The sequence below is a fragment of the Danio rerio genome, chromosome 9 (assembly GCF_052040795.2).
Source record: "Danio rerio strain M-AB ecotype USA chromosome 9, GRCz13ab, whole genome shotgun sequence".
NCBI lineage: Eukaryota > Metazoa > Chordata > Actinopteri > Cypriniformes > Danionidae > Danio > Danio rerio.
In genome coordinates this window covers 41,408,591-41,435,588 of record NC_141029.1, presented here as the reverse complement: position 1 = coordinate 41,435,588, position 26,998 = coordinate 41,408,591, and the positions used below count along the sequence as shown (strand labels likewise).

The window sequence follows — 26,998 nt, the reverse complement described above, 5'->3', positions numbered from 1 at the left end:
TTGTAACAACATCGTGTGTGACTCATCGTTGCAGAAAGGCTTGAATTAACTCCACAACAAATACATAAAATAATCATTGAGAGAGTTTTTACTGGAGTATTTCTAAGAAACGTTACATGAGATCTGCTTCCCTCATGTCTGTCACTGTGCTGTTTATCTAACGCAGCTGAGGGGGAGATTGAGGCACACTTGGTCATGGTGGGCGGGTTGAACTAGCCTTAAAGGCTCAGGCAACAAAAACAGCTACATTGTTTATAGAACAGAAAATTCCAATATTCTGGATAGGTATAATAAATAATCTGAGTATTTTGAACTGAAAGTTTACAGACACTATCTGGAAACACAAGACATAAAATAGGTTCCCAATAATATTTCATAGTATGTAAAAGCGCTCTACTAGAGTTATGTGTTTGGTTAGATATGTATAGGTGTTTTTTTAAATTAGGATTATTTTGAAAACTACAGATGACATTTTAGATATATTTAAAAAAAAATTATAAGTACTACTAAATTAAATAAAATAATCTGTAATGGGCTATTTTAAAAATTAGCCCATGGGTTGGTTTTGTCCACATTTTATTGAACATTTGGTTGAAATAACTAATCATTTAGTAGAGTGTAATAAAAAAAAAAAAAAACATATTTATTATTTATTTATTTTAAAAAAAAATCACTATAATCAAACTTCTAGCATTTTTTTAAAAGCATACGCTCTCAATGATGGATGCGCTGGATCTTGTTTTCTGTATCCTTTGCTTCTAGTGTGCCTGAACATTGTAAATCTGTCACACTGAATTTGAGAGGCTTGTTTTTGCTCCCTTTTGTTACTAATGGATTGTGGTACCTGATAAACTATGTTCCCTCTATTTGAACCCAAGAGGTCTGTTGTGTTTAGCAAACTGTTTTAGTTACTGAATCCATGTCACAGGAGGGAAAAAAAGTCAATGCAGTGAGTTATAGAGACTTTGTGTCTATTCAGGTTTTTGGATCAATAAGAAGGCCACATTAACCCTCTGTAAGGTGAACACAGTCTCATTGAATTAAAGTCTGTTAGTGAAAACCCACTCTGTGTGAAGCAGCACTCATCCTGACAGCAGTAAAATCCCCGGAGCCCACTGGGTCATTCTCGCAGTGTATTACATCATCAATATTTTGATAAAATGCTAAAACAAAAACTGTTTATAATGATGATGATGACGAATATTATTATTATTATTATTATTAATAGTAGTAGTAGTAATAGTAGTAGTAGGAGTAGTATTTGTAATATTATTTATTGCTTTCTTTTATTTGTTCATTTATCTATATGCAAAAAAACAATAGTAATGATTATGTTGGGAATGGTGTAGAAACAATTTCCAGTGAGCATTTATTTGACAAACAGTCCAAAAGAAGTGGATCAATAATGACACGCATACACAGACAGAGAAACACACACGTATGACACTTTTATTTATATAATAACATTACTACACATTTTTAATTGCCATAACATTCATGAAGAGGCCTGGAAAAAAATAAATAAATAAAAGATTTGGCCCAAAACAGAGCCATACAACACTTCAAAAAAATGTCAGCTGAAGAGGAAGAAAACCACAACACAATTTCATTGTTGTAAAGTGTTGTAAAGGAGTCAAACCAATCAAAGGCTACATCATAGATGACAACCTCATTCAAAAGAGGGGAAAAAGTGTGGTGAGCCACTGAATCAAGTTTTGCACTTAAATCTTACAAAACCCAAAACACCATATCCAGAATCCACAGACAGTAAAAAGGTATTTAACATTTACCTACAATAATAATAATCGCAAAAGTCGCAAGAAAAAAAAAAGTTGTAATGATGAGAAAATTATTTTGTAATGTCTTGATCATCACATGATAATTAAGTCGTGATCACGACAAAATGAGAAAAAAAATATTTTTATGCATAAACTCTCAGGGCTTCCATACATAGGTAATTCTCATATAGAAATCAAATTTGTATCCTATATGACATGCTCATGACTAGATTTCAATACCATCCTGGCATCATGTTCTTTGTTGATGTTAATGTCCCCAATCGTGACAAAAACATTCATTCATTCATTCATTTTCCTTTGGCTCTTCCAGCTGCAACTCAGAACTGGGTAACATCCATACACACTCATTCACACACATACACTACGGCTTTAATAATTCATCTTATTCATTTCACCTGTATCACGTTTTTGGACTATGGGGGAAACCGGAGCTCACAGTGGAAACCCACATGAACATGGGAAGAACATGCAAACTCCACACAGAAATGCCAGCTGATCCAGCCGGGACTCAAACTAGTGACCTTCTTGCTGTGAGGCGACAGTGCTAACTAAAGAGCCACTGTGTTGCCCTCTTAACCAAAACATATTTCTTAAAATCTAGCCCTTTTAGAAATACTGTTTATAATTCACATCACAGGTATATCTTTTTTTGGGAAGCAGGTACTGCATGACCCCGTTGAGTCTCTGAGCTGTTGGTTTCCAGCAGCTCTTATTATAAATGAATGACTTACATCCTCTTTGTCTGTATCAGTGTGAACTCCACTTAAAAAGGAAATGTATGGGAAATGAACAGAGTCACAGAGCTCAGCCCAAGAGCTGATAAACAGTTATGTAGATGCTTGAGAGGAGTTTGCAAGCAGATTTCTTGGGGGAAATCTCTTGTAAATGCCGGCATTCTCCCGCTAGTCGATGTTATCCGTCTCTGACATCCAGAGAGAACAGAGAGAAACAACTCTCATTCGCTCTGGCCTCTTGATGTTATTAAACAAAACCTATCCCCACACTAGATAATATCACTCCTTCATCTATTAAACAGAACTGCTCTCTGCAGGCATCAGGATAACAACCCTGCGGTGTGAACAGGGAAGCTCAAATCTGGGCTAGCCAATCGCTCAGCATGATTTGACACTCAATCTGAAAACACCTCAGCGGTGCTAATGATTGGCTAAGAAAAAGACACAGCAGAGGCTAGGCTAATTAGCTTTTCGATCATCAGCCTTCCACACAGGCAGCATCCCTCCCTTCGAGAACTTTAAAGTCTAGCGAATCAATTCACAAACCAGATATTCTCATCTAATAGTCTTACTACAATGCTGCACGATCAGTAGGTGTTCTCAGTTCCTTGATATTTTCCGTTAGCATTAGCAAAACATGCAGTGTATATAGAATGTAGCAAATCACATGTTAAACACACAGCCGAGGCTAAGCTAATTAGCTTTCAGATCATCAGCCTTCCACACAGGCTGCATCCCTCCCTTTGAGAACTTTAAAAACTAGCAAATCAAATCACAAACCAGACATTCTCAACTAATAGTCTAAAAAAATGCGACACAATCAGGTGTCTTGGTTTCTTAATGTTTTCAGTTCCCTACTGAAAAAAAAAGCTTAAACCAGCCTAGGCAGGTTGGCTGGTATTAGCTGGTCGACCAGGCTGGTTTTAGAGGGGTTTTGGCCATTTCCAGGCTGGTTTTTAGCCATTTCCAGCCTGGTCTTAGCTTGTCAGGCTGGTAGATGACCAGCTAAAACCAGCTTGACCAGCCTAGCCAGGCTTGAGCTCAGTCAAAACCAGCTATGTCCAGCCTAAACCAGGCTGGTCAAGCTGGTTTTAGCTGGATTTAGCTGGTTATTTTCCAGCCTAACCAGCTAAGACCGCTAAGATTTATTTAAAAACTGACAGCCAAACTAAAAGAAAGAACAAAATATATATGTAATAGCAAATTACCCGTAATTTAGGAAATATTTAAAAAATAATTTAAATTTGACAAAAAGGCTAACAATGCTGTGTTTGAAGTTTGTGTAGCAAGTTCAGAAGTCAAGCATCTCAAGAAGCTGTACATGAGCTAAAGTGGGTTACGTCCCATCGGTTTTTAGTAATGGGGACAGCAGAGTTGCAGGTGATACTGGGACAAATGGTTTTGACCTCAGATGCACAACTGTCTTATCTCCCATTAGTAGTAGCTGTTAAAAAAAGATTGACATGCTAACAATTCATATGATCCTGCTTTTTATTTATGAGAAAAGACCCCAATAGAAACGTGTTCACACCATGAACTACAAATACAGTATAATTATAACTGTATTAGTATCCATGTTAACTAAACATTGTTCAATTTATAAAAAAATTATATATATCTTTTAGTTTTGTTCTTTTAGTTGAGCTCTTTAAAATAGAATGGTTTCTAATTGGCCTAACATTTTTTTTCTGAAAGGGATTTCAGTGACCTTTTTTTTTTCTTGTCGCTGTTATAGTTGAGGTGTAAAATCTGCCTTTCTTTTAGATTTAGCATGATTATTTTAACTATGTCTTGTGGTTAACACTGACAACTTGATTCATTTTGACAGTAAACTTAGATTTAGCTAGTCTTTTGGGTAAAATTACAATTACTTGATCATATTTTAGTTTGAAATGTTTATATATATATATATATATATATATATATATATATATATATATATATATATATATGTATATATGTATATGTATATATATATATATATATATATATATATATATATATATATATATATATATATATATATATATATATATATATATATATATTTAATAATTAAAAAATGCACTAAATATTGTAAAGTATATATATATAATTATTAGCCCCCATTAGATATATATATATTTTTTCACATATTTTCCCAAATGATGTGAGCAAAGAATTTCGCACAGTATGTATATTTTTTTGATAGTCTGCAGAACAAACTATTGTTATACAATAACTTGTCTAATTACCCTAACCTGCCTAGTTCACCTAATTAACCTAGTTAAGTCTTTAAATGTTACTTTAAGCTGTATAGAAGTGTCTTAAAAAATATCTAGTCAAATATTATTTACTGTCATGGCATAGATAAAATCAGTTATTAGAAATGAGTTAATAAATAATGTAAATAATTTTATTTTAGCTTTGACTGCTGCATGTTGTGTAAAATGTATTTTAGGACTGTATACTAATAAAAAACACCCGTAGTTAAAAGGAAAAGCACCAATGTCATCTTGTATCAGCTAATATGTTTTGATATTCTAAATATGCCTAAAATGAAGGCTTATTTGTTTCTAGTTTAGTCTAATAAGAAACACCATTTCATCCTCGTAATGCAGATCTATGACAAACAGCTAAAATGAGTTTGTGCGACTAAATGAGCAATACTCTCTCGGCTAAATGAAATCGGAGTGTAATTCAGTAACACCAACTCATTCCGGAGAGACTATTAGATTTACGACCCTCAAAGCATGTTCATCACAACTTCCGTTCACGATATTCACTGATCACGTAAATAATTGAAAGCACTCTTATCGTTTTGTAATTATTTTGGATTAATGTGACAAGGATGTGCAGTTTTCCAGATTCCGTGCTGCCTGAAGGGGTTAAAGTAATGAACAATGACTTCATTCAGCATTTTAATTTCGACGCAGCAGATCTTATGCATATTCATATATTTGAAAATAAGCAATTAACCTGATGCTGCTGTTGATATCAGGGGAAAAGTCATTGAAAACCAATCAGAAGTAACGGGTTTTCAGGAGAAGTTTCAGTCAGGTGTGTTTCGCATTAGACCGTCTCTCGTGAGATGCCCAACAAAACCTTTCATAAGCTGGTGAATAACAAACTTATCACTGCCTTTACAGAAGCGTTAAATGGCCAGAGAATCATAAACAAGCTTTTCATGACTCTAAATGAGTGTGAATGAAGCTGTTTGAAAGGCACATTGTTTTTCATTGTGATCTCCATCTTCAGTCATCAGAGACGACTGTCAAGGACTGCTTGACTTTGTCTTTTGTAGCTAACCAACAGGTTAAAGTGTTAAGCAGAAAGCAAGGAGAGAGGAACAAAAGGGAAACCAATAAAAAGAATAAAACTATTCCTTGTATTTTATTTTATTGTACATACATTTAATATTTGATTAAAATGTATTCATATGAAAGTATATTTAAAAATTAGCAATTTATAATAATAAAAAATAATAATAATAATAATAATAATAATAATAATAATAATAATAATAATAATAATAATAATAATTATTATTATTATTATTATTATATGACTACTACTAATAATAATATATTTACACAAATTATAGACATGTATTATTATTGTTTTATTAATCTTTTTTTTTTGTATATTATATGTATAATGCCATGTATATATTTTTTATGTCTTATTAGCCCTTTTAAGTAAGGGTCTTTTCGATTTTTTTTTGTCTACAGAACAAACCATCATTACACGATAACTTGTATAATTACCCTAAACTTCCTAGTTAACCTAATTAACCTAGTTGAGTCTTTAAATGTTACTTTATATTTAAATCATAACTGCAGAAAAGTTCAGTAAACCGAATGAAAGATGAAATGCCCACATGTGTTTAGCGGTTTTCCTTATCGCAAATACAACAGTAATCTGCTAATGTTTGCTTTGCCTTCTTTCAGTGTTAATTATTGTGATATCCTGATTGCAACAGAGAAAAGTACTAGGGAATCTCTGTAGACTGATAGCATTTCATGCTGTTCAGCCTTAAAATCTTAAATTGTCAGCAAAATCACCTGTTTTGTCATCACTTTAGACATTACGCTAGAGAATCATTCAAAAAGTGACTCCAAAGTGACATTAGTTAAGTAGCAATGGTTCCTGCTGTTCTGACCGTCAGCTGCAGCTGTGAATAAATAGTGGAAGAAAGTAGTTCCTTGTACAAAAGGATTTTTATAAACTTCATGTTTAATTTCCTTTTTGTATTCAAGATTATGTCTTCAAACTGTTGTATAAACACAATATCACACTCTTAGCAGTGCGATATGGCTTTAAATCATCACTGGTTTTGATACTAGCAACGAATACCTCCCACTAGTGCAAATATACAGCCATATCGCACTGCTACGAGTGTGATATTGCTCATATAACAATGGTGCATTATATTAACAGAGCACTTTACGTTTTATATTATTAAAGTACATTGTGTAATCATGATATGCCCAGCATGAATTTGTGCATATCTAATCTAATACAAACGCATTAAACTTAAGTGATCATTCTTCAGCTCTCTTTCCAAGAATGAACTTGCTGCTATTACCACTATACCAAATGAAGACTTACGTACAGCAGGAAGCGCAGCTCTAATTGAATAATTGCCATTCACCCAAATGATCCCAGTGCGGATCCTCTTCTCATCAAAAGCGTGCAATATTAACCATGACACAAGCAGAACCGGACGGTAATTACTGCACCAAATCAATTACAAATCAGTCCGTTTGGAGAATTCCTGCAGGAGAGCCCCCTCATTATCAGGCCATGATGGAGCCCCATTCCCTCGAGGAGAGACACCGCATTTCCTTAGCCCACTGGATAGATTTACACCGCTCAAGGAGATGTTTGGAGAGTCAAAGTCAAAGATCTGTACAGGCTGTTCCTCTATATCCTGAGACAGAGAGAACAGAAGTATGACTGGCATGAAAGGACTTCTTAAAGGCACAATATGTAAAATTTTTTCATTAAGATATCCAAAAACCACAGGAACACTGTTATATGTTTTGCTGACTTATGTACTTACATGATTTTTAGAAGAATGCTCTAAAGCAAAGAAATGAAATGTTTTAATTAATGACATAAACCATTTCACTGTCATCATGCTAATAACATAAAACACCCTCAAATTCCAGTTTGATTTTACAGAAAACAGGTAAACACCAATGATGCTGTAATATGTTGTGTTTTATTGGAGTAGAATAACATAACTTCAAAATGTATTTAATATAATAAAGTTATAGTGCCCTCACAGCTAGATGGTCGCTTGTTCAAGTCTCGGCTGGGTCAGTAGGCATTTATGTGAGGAGTTTGCGGGTTGTCCTATTGTTAGTGTGGGATTTCTCCAGGTGAAGCGGTTTCCCTACGAGTCTAAAGAAATGCTCTTTAGGCGAATTGAGTAAGCTAAATTGGCCATGGTCTATGTGTGTGTATGAGAGTGTATGGGTGTTTCCCAGTGGTGGGTTGCAGCTGGAAGGGCATCTGTTGTGTAAAACATATGCTGGATAACTTTCATTATTCGTTCATGAATGAATGAATAATAAATCAGTGCTACTTTTCCATCATGACAGGAAGAAGAGGAAGTGGTTGACCGTGTCATAATAAAAGCTACACTGATTTGATCCCGCATCACGCTAGTCTTTCATTATTAATTACTTCACTGCTTTCGTTTCAGATTACCAGGTAATACATTTTGAATGCATTAACTTATCCATGAGTATGCTTTCTGTAAGAATCCTATATGATCTAATAAAAGCATAACTTCCATAATCCCACACTTTGTGCCATCATTAAACTGCATCTTTGTTTGTTTTGAATATGCCCCCTCAAAAATACATATTGTGCCTTTAAAATGTGTATATGTCTAATCTAATGTTATGAACTGTTGGAACTTATGTAATGTTGATGAGTAAGGCCCACTTAAGGAAACAAAAAATAGGGTTTTAAGATTAATAAAGGAATGAAGGCCGAAAAGAAAATTAATAAATTAATGAATGAAATACTAATTAATGAATCAATCATATTAGGTTATAAATAGATTTTCTAATACACAACCAAACAAACAGGCAAATTCTGGCCCCTAGTAGTCGCTAGACAGGGTTTTTTGTTACCATGTGTCAATGTGCATTTTACATTGTGGATTGAGAAATCTGTATTCATTCTGAATTTCAAATCCTTAATTCACAATATTTTTTTTTTTTTTCACGAGGTCAAGTAGTATTGTGAAAATTGTTAGAAATACTATATTTTATATTATAATAAGCCTACTTTAATGTAAGTCATAATTCTCTTAAGGCCAAAAAGTATTATTTGCACTCCACTTCACCTAAAATGTATTAATTATTTTTGTTTATTTTGTTGATAACTGATCAACAGAGGTACATTAAAATAAAAATACAAATTCAACCTAATGAAATTTGTTACAAAATCAACCTATATAAAGTGCTCAAAAATTGTTTTAATGTTTCCTGTTGCTATTGTATGTTTCTCATCATTTTTTTTTCCCTGTCTTCTCAGGTTACAATCCAAAGAAATAGAAAATGTCACTTTGTGAGTTGTTTTTTTCAATGAGATTGTCGCGGTCTCTAATAAATCTCACTAGCAGAAACAGAAATGAACTGATTCAGATGTGTGTTCGAACTGAAGCATCAGAAAACGTACACCATAAAAGGTGTGAATTCTACACAGTTTGCAACCTTAAAGGGCTTCAAAACTATTCAAATAAAATGGTTTATTGTTGCACAAAGGTGTGAGCATATTTATGAGTTTTGCTTATGCAACATTATCTAATGTAGATAGACCGTTAATGACGATACTACTGTTTACAAACTACAATGGCACCCGGCAGTATTTTGGAGCCATCGTATCTCGATACTACCATAGTACCGGTCAACCATGCAATCCTACTCTGACATAGCGGGTAATAAACCCACAAGACACCCTTTATGCTTGTCTTGTTTACTGTTGGTCACTAGGTTACCAATACTACAGTCAGCCCCTCTAACAACTTGATGTAAAAACATCTAATTTGCGTTTTGGATTTGTGTTTCTTCTTTTGCAAACACTGAAATGAACCAGCTTCTCTTTTTTTATTATGCTTGCTTGGTGGGTCTATTTGAAGCTTGAGACCATAAATCATCATCTGCTTTTGTCCATAAAGAACAGATAAGACGTTTCATTTTGCATTACTCTAAGAAAAAGGTCAGATAAAGGTCAGAATATAAAAAGTCTAGGGAGGATAAACTAACCCTTTATATAGATATTTCCCACTCCAAACAAAGTCAAAACAGCCAAAGTGAAAATGTCTGCTCCATTTTGCCTTCAAAATCATTTTGTCTTTGATTCGAATGACACAGAGTCTGTTTGTGTCTGCTCTCTTTTTATCCTGTCCTCTGCACACTGAGATGTCAAATATGTGATGCTGACATAAATCTGAGTGCTGGGGGACAAACCTTTCTATTGTGTTTGATCTGCCACAGCTGTATTTCATTGGCCAGCTCCAGATGTATCGACAGATTTTGGTAACAACTTTTGAACTCATTATTTTTCACCTTTATGTGTCAGTTTATTGGGTTTTTGGTTTAAAATATTTACCTTACAAATATTGTTTACATTAAAATGTTTTGTTGCAGTTGTAATTGAAATTCTAGCTAATTATGGCAAATATTTTCTGAAGCTAAATCATTGGGTATATGTTATCTGAAAATGAATATAAATATGGATGAAAGTGTAAGACGGCGATATAACTACAGTAGTTCAAACCGCAGTTCTGAAATTAAGCAAGGCGAGGCAAGTGTATTTATATAGCACATTTCATACACAATGATAATTCAAAGTACTTTACTTAAACAAGAATAAAACAAACAAGAAAATAAAACATCAAAGAATACAAATGATTAAAAACAGACAAAAGAGATTGAATGTGTTAATTACTAAACAATGTTATCAAAATAATGGTGAAAATTGTACATTTCTTGTCAATCCTTTCTTTAGCAATTTTATACTAGCTAAACATGTAGGAAAGTATTGCTGTGACGCTATTATATTGTATTGCAATATGGCACAAAAAGTCTTAAAGTTAAATAAAAAATAATTTACATAATACATGCAAATGAAATGATTTAATAACAATATTTTGCTGTGGTTACAACTGAATTAGTTACAAAATAAAATAATAAAACATGAAATTACAAAATCATAATATTAGGGGAGAGATATGAAAATAGACAAAGCAAAAGTTACAATCAAGTTCTACTCTCTTCTTTAACCATTTTTTTTTTTTTTTTTTACATTAAGAGCTTTTTGGTTGAGAAAAGTAGTTAACTACCCATTCTTACAAAAACATGATTTTTTTTGTCTATCTATTTATTTTATTTATTTTTTGACCAATGAGGCTAAAGTTAATATAATAATTAAAATATACATTTTAATTTGAGGTAAATATAACTACTTCTGCAAACTACTGATGACATGTCTTCCAGTGAAATAAAAAGTTATTTAGTTCTCTTAATGACAATTGATCAAATAATCAATAAATTAACCAACCAAGCAGTCAGTCAGTCAGTCAGTCAATCAATCAATCAATCAATCAATCAATCAATCAATCAATCAATCAATCAATCAATCAATCAATCAATCAATCAATCAATCAATCAATCAATCAATCAATCAATCAATCAATCAATCAATCAATCAATCAATCAATCCGTCAACCATTCAATCAATCAGGCAATCAACCAATCAGTCAGTCGGTCAATTAACCAGTAAATGAAACAGGCAATCAATCAATCAGTCAGTCAGTCTACCAATCAACCAATCAATCAAACAGACAATCAATCAATCAACCAATCTATCAGTCAACTAGGCAGTCAATCAGCCAACCAGCCAACCAATCAACCAACCAACCAGTCAGTCAGTCAGTCAATCAGCCAACCAGCCAATCAATCAACCAACCAACCAGTCAGTCAATCAGTCAGTCAGTCAGTCAGTCAAGCAGGCAACCAACCGATCAGTCAATCAAACAGGCAATCAGTCAATCAATCAATCAATCAATCAATCAATCAATCAATCAATCAATCATTCCATCTATCTGTCAATTTGTCAGTTAATCAAACAGGCAATCAATCAACCAACCAATCAATCAAACAATCAATCAGTCAATCAAATCAATCAAACAAACTAATCAATTAATCAACTAATCAGTCAAAAAAAACTGTTAATTTATAGACAAACAAAATGTTTTATTGAAATTTGAAAAATATATTGACCTCTGTCGAATTAAAAGTATTTTTATAAAACATTTTACTCAAACACACAAGAAAAAAATGCTAAAACACAAACAAACCCAACAGTTGGGTTAAATTGAATGTAACTTAAATTTATTTTCAAAATTACCCCAAGGTTTGGTTCATCCATATTTAACTAAATGTTGAGTTACGAAAACACATAATTGTTTAGAGTGCAGACCTAGAAAATCCAGCACATACAGAGAAACTTGATATTTACATTCATAAAAGGTCATCCTATGGAAAAAAAATTATAATAATCTGTCAGTAGTAAATGATCAGCTTTGCTTCTGATGCATTAACCTTAAACTCTGAGGTTTGGCTGCATGTGCTCAGAATGTCAAAACGTGCCATGCACTGCCGCTGAACCCTCATGTCTTCAGTAGCTGAAGAATTTTAAGTCTAGGAAATGACATCACCGGCAGCAGAAAATGATGTATGAGCTTTGCCCTGGCAGGTGGCAGATTAGACTCTGTGTCTCTAAAGCAGATGTTAAATCACGATTTAAGAACGCTCACTCTCCTTGAGTTTTAAAGGTCTCTTCGGCTGGGTTGTTACAGGAGTTGAAAGGTAGATTTTTCCAGACACGAGATGGATTAAGATTCTGCTGGCCTGTGAAAAAGCGCTGGCTATTTTCTATTGGCATTGCAACCATCAAGCGTTTAAGATCTCGATTACTTTTGGCCATTTTACAATCTGTTTCTTGAAAAGCACTTAGTCTTTATGGTAGACATTCAATTTACACTGACTTTGTTTGACGGAAGACATTAAGCACTGGCTATGTTACAGGATACTATCATGCTATTCTTGCGTTTATGCAGTCATGGGTTTCTGTGCTTCAGCAGAACTGCAGATTATCGAATACTAAGACGATGGCAATATAAAGTAGAATATTTGGTGTGTTGTAAAAACTGGCATGTTACATGTATGACCTGTATTTGTCAGTAAATTTGATGACTTGCATGCTGTGAGTACTTGACAAAAATACATACTAAGATACTAAATAATAATTGGCAACTACTGACCTGATATGAATAATGCAGATTATTTATTTATTCAATCTAAGCTGTATTGACTTTAAGAACATGCTTTAGATTCAAAACTGAAAATGATCATATTGTTTACTCATCTTTCACTTTTTGAACTTGTATGAGTTTCGTTCAACTGCTGAGCCTACCTGACAAAAGTCTTGTCGTCAATCCCAGTCATTAGACCAACACATAATAACTCGATCATTTGGAAAAGTGGCAGAAGGTAGATTTTATCCAATGAATTATCTGTTGAACTGCATCCCAATCATCACAAATACTGCAAAGGACCAATTGAAACCCGCATGGACATAAGATTTTCATAGAAATCAGTCAAGTTGGTGAAGAAAAAAAATCATGGTTTAGGGTTGCATTCAGTATGGGGCATATGAGATGATCTCCAGAGTGGATGGCAACATCAACAGCCTGAGGTATCAAGATATTTGTGCTGCTCATTACATTTCAAACCACAGGAGAGGGCAAATTCTTCAGCATTATAGCACTCCTTCTCATACTTCAGTCTTAACATCAAAGTTCCTGAAAGCAAAGAAGGTCAAGGTGCTCCAAGATTGGCATGCCCAGTCACCAAAGATGAACATTAATGACCATGTCTGGGTTAAGATGGAGGCGGCATTGAAGATGAATCAAAATAATCTGGATGAAGTCTGGGAGTCCTGCAAGAATGCTTTCTTTGTCATTCCAGATGACTTTATTAATAAGTTATTTGAGTAATTTCAGAGATGTATGGATGCAGTCGCCCAGGCTCATACACAATACTAATGCTTGTTTCACAGCTCCATGACTTTATTCTATAGTGGACATTATTTCTGTTAAGTGACAAGACTTTTGTCTCAGCAAAGTCAGACCTTACTGTCCTAATTGAATAATTAAAAATCAAGGGATGATCATCAGGCCTTTGTCTTTCATATAAGCCACTTCTGATACCAAATGTTAAATTAGAAGTCAAGTCATTATTTGTTGTTCCAAAACTTGGATAGGTGACAAGACTTTTGTTAGGTTTTGTTTAAGATGTTTTGAAGAAAGCTGGAATCCGGTAACCATTAACTTTCATAGTATTTATTTATTTATTTTTTGACTATAGAAGTCAGTAGTTACCAGTTTCCAACTTTCTTCAAAATATCTTATTTTAGGATCCGTATAAAAAAAAAAAGAACTTAATAAAAGTTTGGAAACACTTGATGAATACACCAAGGTTATAGGATTTTTCATTAGTTTTATTTTTTTATTTTGTTTTGACTTTTTGTTTTTGTTTCAGTTAGTTTTACTTTTTAAGTAAGGTACTCTACGTTTTTAGAGGTACATTTACTAGTTGTTATTATGTTTTATATTTTAAAATTACGTTTTTGTTAAGTTTTTAAAAGTTTCAGTACTAGTTTTATTTTATCATTATATCAAAAATATGTAGTCAGCAATCATAGTTTCAGTCAGTAAAACTTCACCATGATCTGAAAAGTTTCTTACAATTAAGTTTTTCAACCCAACTGAAGCATGATTTTTAAAAAAAAAAGTAAATTTGCCAGATTTTCTTATTCAGATTCACAGCCTTCAGTTTGGTTCAGTCACAGCAGGCTGTCATTTACTGTTTGCGTTTGGTTCACTGAACCACACTTGAGCATTATTATGAGTTCACCCATTCTCAAATCCGATATCGTTGTACTGTTCTAGCATCTGAATAACTTCGTATACTGGTTTATTTTGAGTCAGAGGGGGCATCAGACATGTTAACAAGTAAGTCGTTTATAGATAAGTGCTTACTGGAAAAGCAAATCGTTTTATACGATTCATTTCGACTTGGTGGACTAGTTCAACTGGTTCACTTATAAGTGTTCAGTTGTTTTATGTGGCGCGACTGACTGGATGAGAACCATCTTGATCAGGCCAACGGCATCAGGATTACCGACTCTGATGTACTATATGGTTCAAAACTTTAAATCGCAAAGTAAATAGATTGGTTTCTAAAAGGCTTATTTATTATTTACATAGACGAAAACGAAGGACGTTATTGTTTTAATTTTAGTTAAAGTTTGTTTTGTATATACACAATACAGTTTCAGTTAGTTCTTTATTCTTATCTTAGTTAACGAAAAAGTTTATTTTAATTCTAGTTTTCATTTTTTCGTTTGCTTTCAATAACTATAATAACCTTGGAACACACACACACACACACACACACACACACACACACACACACACACACACACACACACACACACACACACACACATTTATAAGTTAACTTAATTGTTTCATGTTGTCCCGACACAAATTGATTGTGTGGAGCATTACAATTTCATTTTAAGGTGAACTTTTTCTTTAACTCTCATCCATATTCATCAACAAAAGATCAAACATTCTACCTAGAGTAGCATGTTTTTTATTTTGCTTTGTGGAAGAAATAAAGAATAAGACAAGGTGGGAACAGCTTTCAGATATAAAACAAATTAATAAAACAAAGAGCAAACATGTATTTCTTTTTTTTTTTCAACTGTTCCTTCATAGAGGGTTTCACTGGCAGATGTGATCAATTGTTAAGAGTCAGAGAAATAAAAAAAGAGCTCAAGGAAGTGATCTGTATCAAGGGTAGAGTCAGCAGGAGGAGATGGCTATCGTTCTTTAATTACTGTTGAACCCAATCAATACCAAAGGAACTGAAGCATAGTTCATTGTGGGGTGCTGAAGTCTCTGTGCGTGAACACTTTTATTAGTTGCAGATAAAGCAAACAGATGAATGATTATATTAAGACATCAGAGGAGACACTCTGTTTTTAGGAGTTATCTCCCAGCAGCGAATCACAATAAATCGACACGCACACAAACATCTCTGGAGAGCAGATGAGAGTGCCGTATTTAGTGTCACAGCGGTTCTGCTGTTGTGATCTTTGGTCCACAGGGAAAAGGTGGAAAGTGGAGGAAACAGGATAAAAGACAGACTTCCAGCAGAGTGACAGTTTTTCTTTCTCTCGCAGTAATCAAGGCGTTTAACACACAATCCCTCCATCTTTGAATGTGGTGTACCTGTAAGAGCGCCCACACTTTCCGACCCCCTCCGAGTGTGAGATTAAAGAGTTTGTATGATCTGAAGGGACCACCTACTCAATCAGAGATGGGTTTTCTCACACCTTTGGCATCTTAGTAAAAAAACAAAACAAATACTACTACTTTTTAGAATCTTATTTTAATGGTGGGAGTGCTTCTTAGGAAATAAAAACACCTTACAAGCAACTTGTTTGTAAAGTGGGACAGAATTGGACACAATGAGAAAAATGATCCTTAATCCATCTGACATGTTTTCTCTCTATTAAGTGATGCACTGGATCACAGGTGTTACCATAAGACACAAATGTATTTACAAAGCACTCACTAGAGACACTGGAACATAGACACACATAGTAACCAAGGGTTGTAGACAATATAATACCGGAAGAGGAACTAAACAAACTCAGGGATATGTATACACAAGGGACATGATTAAACTGATTATATACAGGGCAGAGACGCAGGTGAAACTCATGAAACAAACAACAGGCGGGAAAAATGAACAAATGAATCACAACCAAAACTTAAGCACATGGAACACAACAACACAGAACCTGACACTATCCTTGAGTAGAAATATAGTTTTCTTGAACTCATAACTTTTTTAATGGTTATAGATGATTCTATGAAAAAAAAAAAACTTTAATACCGTTTGAACTTTACATTCCAAAAAAAAATCACCCTTTTAAAGTTATTATTAAGCTAATATTATTAAGTTATTATTAAGAAAGTGTGAATCCAAACTTTTGTATTAGTACTTTTGCAATAATTTATTATATTGCTTCCTGTATTTCATTTGTTTATTGGTTCATTTGATTGCTCATTCGTTTGTTCATTCATCAATTCATTAATTTATTAAATAGTGGTATTCTGTAGTAATGTGTTTGTTCATAGCTTATTTACTCTGCTCAAGGTGCAATATTTTAAGCTGTAGCTTTTCTACTTCTGAGCAAGATGACTATATGGATTTATAATCATTTAAGTATAGAAAGCATCCACTACATATACTTGCTCTGAACCTCAAAATCTTTGCCCTGTCTGCATGCACTTAAATTCATAATAATGATGCATTCCTATCATATATCATTCATTCATTAATTTTCTTATCAGCTTAGTCCCTTTATTAATCAGGAAAACACCCACACACTTGCACACACTCACATACACTGTGGGAGAAACTGGAGCACCTGAAGGAAACCCATGCAAACACAGGGAGAACGTGCAAACTCCACACAAAATGCCAGCTGACCCAGCCAGGGCTGGAACCAGCGACCTTCTTGCTGTGAGGCGATTGTGCAACCCACTGCGCCACCGTGCTGCCCCCCTTTTATTTATGCATATCTGTTGTGTGAAGGGACACTGACAACGAGGTGTGAATCCAAATGAATGTTTATTAGAAGAATGGTTTGACAAGCAACGGTCAACACAGGGGAAAAGCTGTACACAGGCAGTCCAGAGTCATTAAACAGGCGGATGGTCGAAAGGCAGGCAGCAGAAAGGAAAAAAAAACAACAACAACGAAGTTAGGATCTAACCCGGCAAGGCAAGGAAAACCCTTCGTCATGTTCACAAACGGGTAAACAAGACTCAGCCAAGTGTGTGTGTGTGCGCGCTGTATTTAAAGTCCATTTAATTTAGTCCGTAATGATCCTCCGGCTGTGTGTGTGAGTGTGTAATTTAAGTAAAACAGGAACCAGTGTGTACGAAATACTTGACGGAGTTGTAGTTTGTGTAATGGCGCATTTGTAGTCCATTAGCAATCTGCAGCCGCTAGATCGCTGATAAGCATAACAACACCAAGCTTAGACAATCAGATTCAGCAATTTATAAACTTTCTTTGATAGGAGAAAGTGAGTTTAAGCATTTGCATGATCACGTGCCTTGCCAGCTTATTAAACACAATCAGGTAAGGGCATGCATGTGAACACTTACTTTTCCGTTTTCTAAATATTAGGCTGAATTGTAGTCCAAAAAACATAATAATACAGACGTTTTTGAACCAATTGTTTAAACCAATTGTGTTGTTGTGTTCCTAAACAATCAACATCATTAGACTGGCATGTGTATGTACATCTCAGTCTGGGTTTTAGTCATATTTTAAGTTGTTCATTGTACTTAAATTTCAAATTGATACTCTCTGATAATGCTGTAAAATAATATAGGAAGTGCCTCATATTTAAACGATGAATGGGACACCCTACAGTCTCATGGACATACCAGACAGGTGCACACTGTGAGCATTGTACAGTACATTCAGAAGACCACAAGTGCACTTAAGAAGGCCATTAGAGATTTACTTAAAATAACAGGAGTTATTTAACAAGAGTCATTTTTTTATAAATTGAGCTACATGGGGCCATCTTGTATGTTTATGGTGAGTCATTCATTCTGGGTCGTTCTAAGGGGTCATAGTATGTTTTGATTCCCTTAAAATAAATTATGCTTATGTAAGTTATTTGTTTGTGAACTTAAGTTAGCTAGATTGTCCCTTGTGTTTACAAAAGTTTGTGTGTGAATAGTAGCTTGAACATCTTGTTTTTGAATCACTTACAAGATTCATTACTGTAAACAAATAAGTTTATATTTTCATGTTTGGGGCCATTCTTTAAGGATAATTCAGTAGAAGGATATTTCTTGACACTATGCTGTGGTGTGTTTCTTAAGTATGAGTCAAAGCAGACATTGAAGTCTTTGTCTTTTTTATTGATTTTATTTTTCTTCCTTTTTTATTGAAACAGTGTTCTAAACAATACAGGTTCATTGAAAAACAAATTTTCCATGCAAATTGTGCAAATTTTCTCCAATGTTTTTATTTAACTTTGTTTTTATTTAACACTGTTGGATTTAATAAAGAGGTTTTATTTTTATTTATTTATTTGCCAAAGGTAATTTGTGAAACAAGCTTCTTGGACATGTACAAGAAAGATGTGTTTCTGAAAGTTACGACAAAACATACCCTATAGTAGGCAATATATTCCAGATTTTTTGCCACGAGATTCTGTATCAACTAACACAGGCTCATTGTGGATGCATACCTCTCATACTAGATACTTCGTCTATATTTCTGGAGAGTGCAAATTTTGTAGCCAGTGGTATGTCTGGTTGTGTTTTATCTTGAAAATTGACATTACTGGGTGGTATGACACAGTAGATGGCTTCTGTTTTTTCTTGCGCTACCAGCTGACCACTTACGTCTGTATGGATGGCTTTTTCGGTGTTACCAGTTTGCCCAGTAGCTTACCGTGTAAGCTGATGACCTTGGGGTGCTGAGCTGAGTTGATCGTGTTGACAGGTTTGAGTCCACCGAAGAACAGTTCCAGAAACCAGGTGAAACAAAAGCAAATACATAAAATAACAACAGGCTGAAAATGTGGTGAAATCACTTGGCAGCAACTGATTTTCTTTTTTTTCCCTCCAATTGCTTTTGAAAACACTATCAGTTGGGTTTAGGGACCAGGCTTCATGGGTCAGTTGGTCGGTCAGTCAGTTGACAGCCAGAAAGTGTGAGAGAAATTTAATATCATCAAAAAGCATACACAGCGGCCTCTGGTGGATTTGCAAAAACAAAAACTGTGAGCAGACGTACCTCCGGTTATGTATTTTGCTGTCCCCAGAAATGTAGACCTGGGTACGTATCCAAAATGAGCCTGGGTTGATATCAAAGTATTTTTTTCGCACTTGTAAAGTGTAATACATATGAAAACTTTCACGGTGTGTTAAACATATTTATTTCATTTTTACATAATGCATCGGTACATCTGGAAAACCGTATTCTATATCCCAAAACAGCGTCTGTGTGCAGATGGAGCACTGCTGAGCGAGATATGTTTCCTAAACATATTTCAGGCAATGAAATATAAAGATGTCACATTGGAGCATCAACACTGCGCTGAGCCAGATGGTTTGAAAAAGCATGTTTGCTAAAACAAAGCCCCAAGCTCCATTAATGATCAGTGACATCATTTTAGCAGTGGGCGTTTGTCTGCTCCTGTGGTCTAACTCTGTGTGAGTCTATGGCAACAGGAGAATTCTCTAAAGGAAGTGTTTATAGTGCTGTCAGCTCTGAACTACAGCTCACTCCACCTTCATAACATCTCATCCTCTCCCCTCTCGAAAATGACAGGTTGATCTTGCTGGATGTATAGCTATTAAACCATAAGAATGGTGTTTTACAACAATTTGGTTGTTTCTTATAGTGTGTAATCATCCGTATCTGTAAGATATGAGAAATATACATATTCTATATCCCAGTTAAGGTGCTTGTGATGTAATATACATTACAAGCACATGTGACTATATTGAAATGCAGTATCAGTAAATACCAAAAAAAAAAAAAAAAAAAAATATATATATATATATATATATATATATATATATATATATATATATATATATATATATATATATATATATATATATATATATATATATATTTTTTTTTTTTTTTTTTTTTTGGTATTTACTGATACTGCATTTCAATATAGTCACATGTGCTTGTAATGTATATTACATCAGCTTATTTATTTGGACACATCTAGCTTTTAGAAACAATGATTTGCTTACAGGAGAGTAACTATGTAACTTTATGATTTATGAAGAGCCCATTTTTTTATTATTTATGTATATATTTATATATTCATTCATTCATTCCTTCATTCACCCAGTCATCCATCCATCCATTTGTTTTAAAGTAAACATGCATGCAAAACACTTTTTGTAGTTTGTAGAACAATTCTCAATAGTGATTAACTATTTAATATGAATTTTACCTCAGTAAAATTTCTGCTAGTTTAAGTACACTGTAAAACCCACTGTCAACTTTATCAAATGAAATGAGTGTAGTTAACTCAAAATTAACTAAAAGTTGATTCTACTCATTTGAAAAGAGTTGTAAACTCTGTGTTGAAGGTAATGGGTTAATTAAATACCTAATTTCTTTAAGCTTAAATAGAGTAAGTTCACAGTACTAATATAAATTATTTTTTTATTTATATTTTTATTTTTTTATCTCAAATGATTAGTAGCAATCGGTTTCCTCAAACCGTTTGAGTTGCCTTAACTTATTGGGTTTTACAGTACCCAGTTGATTTGAGTTCTCTTCATTTATTGAATTTTTACTGCTCAAATTGCTTCGTTTACTGAAATTGATTCAGTTGACAGCATTCATTAGGATTAGTTTTTGAACTTAAATGGTTTGTTGCAATCGGTTTCCTAAAACGGTTTGAGTTACCTTAACTTTTTGGGTTTTACAGAGTAGGTAGGTGTTAAGTTTAGGTATGATATGAAAGTAGTTAAAAATGGTGAAAAGATAGAGGCATTAGTATACTAAAACATTAAGCTAACATTTCAGTTTAAGCAATAATTTACAAAATTAACCACTGACTAATTACCTGCTTGTCATAATTATGTTGGCTGTGTATTTGTAAGTATGATCTTAAAATCCTTAATCTTACACACTTCTTAACATCTTAAGCCAACTATTACCTACTCTCTGTAAGTAGCAAATTACTAGCTTATAGAGCTAAGAGCTTGTTGCCCTTGAATGTGTATCACTTTAAAATATCTTCTTTAAATATTGTTTAATATATATTCCATTTGTTAAAATGTGAAAATTCATAATTGTCATTTTATCAATCTACTTCATTTGTAAATGGAGTACTTTTATTTTATGTAATAAGATACTTCCTGTTTAATCACTTCCTGTTAGTGTTCCTGGCTCTGTGTGAAAGCAATATCAGACATGTGCTCTCTTGGGCGATCTAAAGGATTCACTTAAATTCATCGTAGAGGCAATGTCGTGAGTTTATGCTTTTTATTAGACATGTTACAAATAATTTGTAGTGGTGGGCAAAGTGAGGCTTCGTGAAACACTGAAACAGTGGAAGCAAATGTGTCTAAGCTTCAAAATGTTTCAAAACCCGTCCCTACAGCATCAGCTAGTGGTATTTATTTGATGTGTATATAATGCTCTGCAACAGCTTTAGCAAAAAAAAAAAAAAAAAAACAGTTAAGCTGAGTTTTCAATTGATTTAGTGAAGTGGTGAGAGTTTCTGACTAGCATGCAGAGATAATGTGTTCAAATCCAGTGTGACACAGTTATGGATGTTAGTTTTTGAATGCTCTGTTCTGGTAACGTGTTTTGTTTTATCATCGGTCTGACAAGTGAATGAACACTTTGTGAATACATGTGTCTTGTTTTGGTCATAAAAAATAACATTATTAACATACATCGAGTCATAATTTCAGAATATTTGTACAAGTTGGGATTCGAACTCGGGCCACTTGCAGCACAGTTACTCTGTGCACACACCTGTCAGTTAAACGCAGATTACACAGGTCTTTAAACACTTTTAAACACTGAAATGATTGTTTCTTTGAATCGCTTCAGTCACGTGACTTGGTGTTTCGAAACACTTTAATCACGTGATCTGGTGTTTTGAAATGCTTTAGTCATGTTACCTGGGTGTTTTAAATCACATTAGTCACATGACCTGGGTGTTTCGATCATGCTTCGGTGCAGTGTTTCAAAACACTTGTGCTTCAGGATCTCGACACTGTGTCAAAATATCTGTTTAACCTCAGCCATCCCTACCACAAATGCTAATAAGAAGAATGACAGTAATTGATCAACATCACTACGACTCTCTTCATTGGCTATGGTTTAACTTGGTGTTTAGTCAGTTGCAACACACTGCACAAAAACACTATAAAGAGTCTCATTTAGTTGTTTATTTTAGTTTGATTAGACTTTAGACAGTTTAAATCTCAATTTAGAACCATATAACCATTTTAAGCATTTAAGTGCTTTTTGACAAGTGCTTTTCAATATGTATAAAATATATATTTTAAATGTAGTTTCATCGATGGTTCCATGAAGAAATATGAACACCCTCTGAACCTTTTCATTCCACAAATTCACCCTTTTGAAAGCTATTAATCAGAACATTGAAACGTTTAACAGTCTAATTTTTATTTATTCTGTCCATCCATCCATCCATCCATCCATCCATCCATCCATCCATCCATCCAGTCTGTAACTGACCATTGCCATCTGCAAGTGATGTTTTTTTTACATGGTTTTGTTACATAAATCTCATTTGTGTCCAGCCTTTTTCTTCTCACATTATAAAATCAGTTTCTCTCAAGTGCTTTGTTTGCACTAAAAAGCCAATTCAGAATCAAATAAGAGTCATTAGATTAGATTCACATCTCAGACATTCCAAGACCCCTTAATAGTATCATTTATTAATTGGTGAAATAAGAAAAATGGAAACAACATTTGTATCATGAATAAGAAATAAAAAACAACATTTGTATCATAAAATTCACCTTTTGCCATTGTTTGAATATCTTTTTAGTGGTTTCCATCAACCGTTTGTAGGAACCCAGCAGGCACACAACATTATAAGATGTTAATATTAGCTTAGATTTAGCTTCTGATGTCAGGTGAATGTGTAGCCAGCCAGTTCCTCTTTACCAAAATCAGCATTTAAGGACAAAGTTATTTAACCTTCATTAATGTCGTCAAATAACGTTGATATTTGGTTGATTTTACGTTGTGTTCGAAAGTGACAGAAATCCAACGTCGAACCAACATCTTAAACCAACGTCATATTGTCATCAAATACTGACATCAGGTATGACAACCAAAGTCCAACATCTGATAGACGTCATAGTGGTAACATTCAAACAACCTCAAGCTGCAACATCATTAGACGTTGATGTTTGATTTATTTTATACTCGGTATTAGACATTGATGACGGCCTGACGCTGGGTTCTGATGTCGACCCAATTTTCATTACCAAACAAGATGCAACGTCCCCTGATGCTGGGGTACATTGTCAATCTGATGTCATGTTGACTTCTTGTGCCTGCTGGAAAGCACCAGAGTAAAAATAGCTTTATCTTTACCTATTGTGAGATGATGCTTTATTGTTTGCTACCATCTGTTGTGTTACAGTATAAAGCAAGGCACCTCAAATATGTGGGCCTTACAAATATATAAACAGTCACCGTATGTTTATCTCCACAAACAGTGAGACAATATTCCAAAACGAAGCACTCTATTTCCTTAACAAGAACTATGAAATTACAGGGAACACCTCGCTCTCTGTCAGTTTCTGAGTTTCAAATATTTGCTGTCACAGAATGTTTTGTGGTAATCAACATATCCTGCAGGCTTTGCTTATCAGTGAGCCTGACATGAGTCTGTCGCACTGTCTAAACCAATGAGAATCAAGCCGAGCTCTGCGCTGCGCCTCTCATTCACAATTCCTGTCACAGTGAAAGTCTGGCGTCTCCGTCAGTCCACACAGATTAGACAGACGACATGCTCTGTGTTCTCCACTGACAGAGAGATCCACACTGAAGTCAAATGTAGGAAGTTAATTGGTTTAATCGAACTCAAGAGCTTGTGTATGTTTGTGATTCTTCATTTATGTAGCTTAATAGTGTTTTGGTGAGGAAACGTGAAAAAGGATTGGTGCCTCTTTGATTGTACTTTTGTCGGAGATAGAACGTCCTTCTATTTTTTTGGTTGAAGGGTGAGATTAAACGCATCAGACACGTCTTTGTGAGATCAAAATGTCAATATGAGTCTTATTTATTTCAAGTGTCACTATTTGAAGTAAACACAAGAGAGTGAGATGAAGGATGAAGGAAGCTGGATTGAAAAAGTTTCAGGATTGCAACTCTAAAACATTGATCTTATTTTTTTCTGTATTCAGTAGGAATTCTGTTTCTTATTCCATGTAGCTGTTCCAGTTGTTTAGTAATATTTACATGTAATAAAAATATGTATTGTATTATTTTATTATTTGTTTTAAATAATAAAATATGTTTTTTTAGAAACAGGATGTAAGTTTGGGTCCGAAAAACGAGTTTTGTAATTGTGTAGATTAGCACATATTTAGGGATGGGATAAGTTATCATGCTAAATTAAATAATCATGTTAAATTAAATTGAATCAAATCAAATAATATAATATAATGTGATTAAATAAATAAATAAATAAATAAATAAATAAATAAATAAATAAATAAATAAATAAATAAATTAAAAAATGAATGAATGAATGAATGAATGAATGAATGAATGAATGAATGAATGAATGAATGAATGAATATTCTAATGAGTTTAGGAATAAAAAACAATCTATTTGAATCAGACAATGTATTGTTGGCTATTTCTACAGATATATTTGTGCAACTAGAAAATCCACATGCAAAAGACTTTTCAAAAGACATTTTCATAAACCTGCCTACACATCACCAAATAAAGGGTTTATTCATGGGTAACGCATACTTTTATTCCATCCATGTGGTTTACTCTCTGCAGAGTTAATATGCAATATAACACATTTATAAAGCTGCCCAGCGTATGTTCGTTCTGGATTACATTTGATACAACATTTTTATGTCAAATTCGAATATATATTTAATATGTTGGTGAATCTGATTTGTTTTGTAAAAATGTCCATTTGCAGACGTGTGTGTTCAAATGCCTAATGAAAGAGACCCACTGTGTTTGTCTGTTTTAATAAATAGTCTTCATCGTCAAAAGCTAGAGCTCAACTTTATATGAGGTGTTTGATGTTCTTTTTATTTTAAATGAGTTTGAAATTTTTTGGACTTTTTTTTAAAGGAATGCTACTTTTCCAATGAAAAACACTACAAAAAAGTCATGCAAATATAAATAAAATTAAAGCTGCAAGCAGCGTTGAAAAGGAACCTCGTACCGGGGCTCACTGCTTAGTGGCCTTAGTATGACAGTGAACAGTGGACATTAATAATTTAAGCTGATATACCGTTGAATTATTATTATTTAGTCAGATTTATTAGCCACCCTTTGATTTTTTTTTTCTTTTTTAAATATTTCCCGAATTATGTTTAACAGAGCAAGATAATGTTCACATTATGTCTGATACATTTTTTCTTCTGGAGAAAGTCTGATTTGTTATATGTCAGTTAGAATAAATGCATTTTTTTTTTTTTTTTAATGATTTTAAAGTCAAAATTATTAGCCCCTTTAAGCTATGATTTTTTTCTGATAGTCTGCTGAACAAACCATCATTATACAATAACTTGCCCTAACCTGCCTAATTAACCTAGTTAAGCCTTGAAATGTCACTTTTACCTGTATAAAAGTGTCTTGAAAAGTATTTAGTCAAATATTATTTACTGTCATTATGGCAAAGATAAAATAATTCAGTTAGAAATTAGTTATTAAAACTATTATGTTTAGAAATATTGTCTCCTTTAAACAGAAATTGGAAAAAAAAATAAAATAAACAGTGGCTAATAATTCACAGGGTTTAATATTTTGACTTCAACTGTCTATATAAAAAAAACCTGAGAAAATTGGTGGTGTTAGGTGGCACTATGACTTTGATTCAATATTACATGTAGATGTCTTTAGACGATGAATCTTATTGAACCTGTGAACTGTCAGGCAGATCAGACATTGTGCGACAAGTACTTCCTCTTCCATGGCGATACACTGAATTTGTGAGGCCGCCACAGACACGCCTTTTGAGAAAACTCTAGATCTTTGCAGTTTAACATCACCAAGGCCTTTAGATTACAACGCCCAATTTTGGTGTTGATCTGAAATAATCCCTAGGAGTTTGTTTAAATGCAACGCATGGAAATTGCAAAAATTACACTTTAATTTTATTTATTTATTTATTTATTTTTTTTAAGGAAATTAAACATATCTAACTTCCTGATTGGTTTCGGATTTTGCTTTCGTATGTGTGAAAACATAGTTCTGGGGCCACTCCGTCAAACATGCATTGGTGGCGCTGTCAAGTCATTTTGCCACACCCACTTTTGAAACCTCTATCAAACGTAAATGTTCAACACTTCTGCCATGTGTGCAAAGTTTCATGAGTTTTAAGCATGTTTAGACCCTCAAAAATGTGATTCATTCTAGAGAAGAAGAAGAAGAAGAAGCAATTCCAATAGGGCCTACACACCCCCGGTGCTCAGTCCCTAAAAATACAAATGAAATAAATAAATCTATGATTACTTGAAAAACTATTTGGGCACCAACTTATCATCTTATAGCATAATTATAC

General features: G+C 33.8%; 1 protein-coding gene across 8 annotated transcripts in view; it reads left to right on the top strand.

The window, feature by feature from the left end:
• Positions 1-26,998, top strand: part of erbb4b (erb-b2 receptor tyrosine kinase 4b) — a 655,930-nt gene that overhangs the window by 358,963 nt on the left and 269,969 nt on the right. For 2 of the 8 annotated variants that reach the window (XM_087268196.1, XM_087268195.1), the window contains exon 1: positions 21,616-21,717. The exons of the other annotated variants lie outside the window; for them this stretch is intronic. The gene's annotated coding sequence lies outside the window, so the exon portion shown is untranslated. Of the gene's footprint in view, positions 1-21,615; positions 21,718-26,998 lie in introns of those variants that run through there. 8 annotated transcript variants of the gene reach the window in all.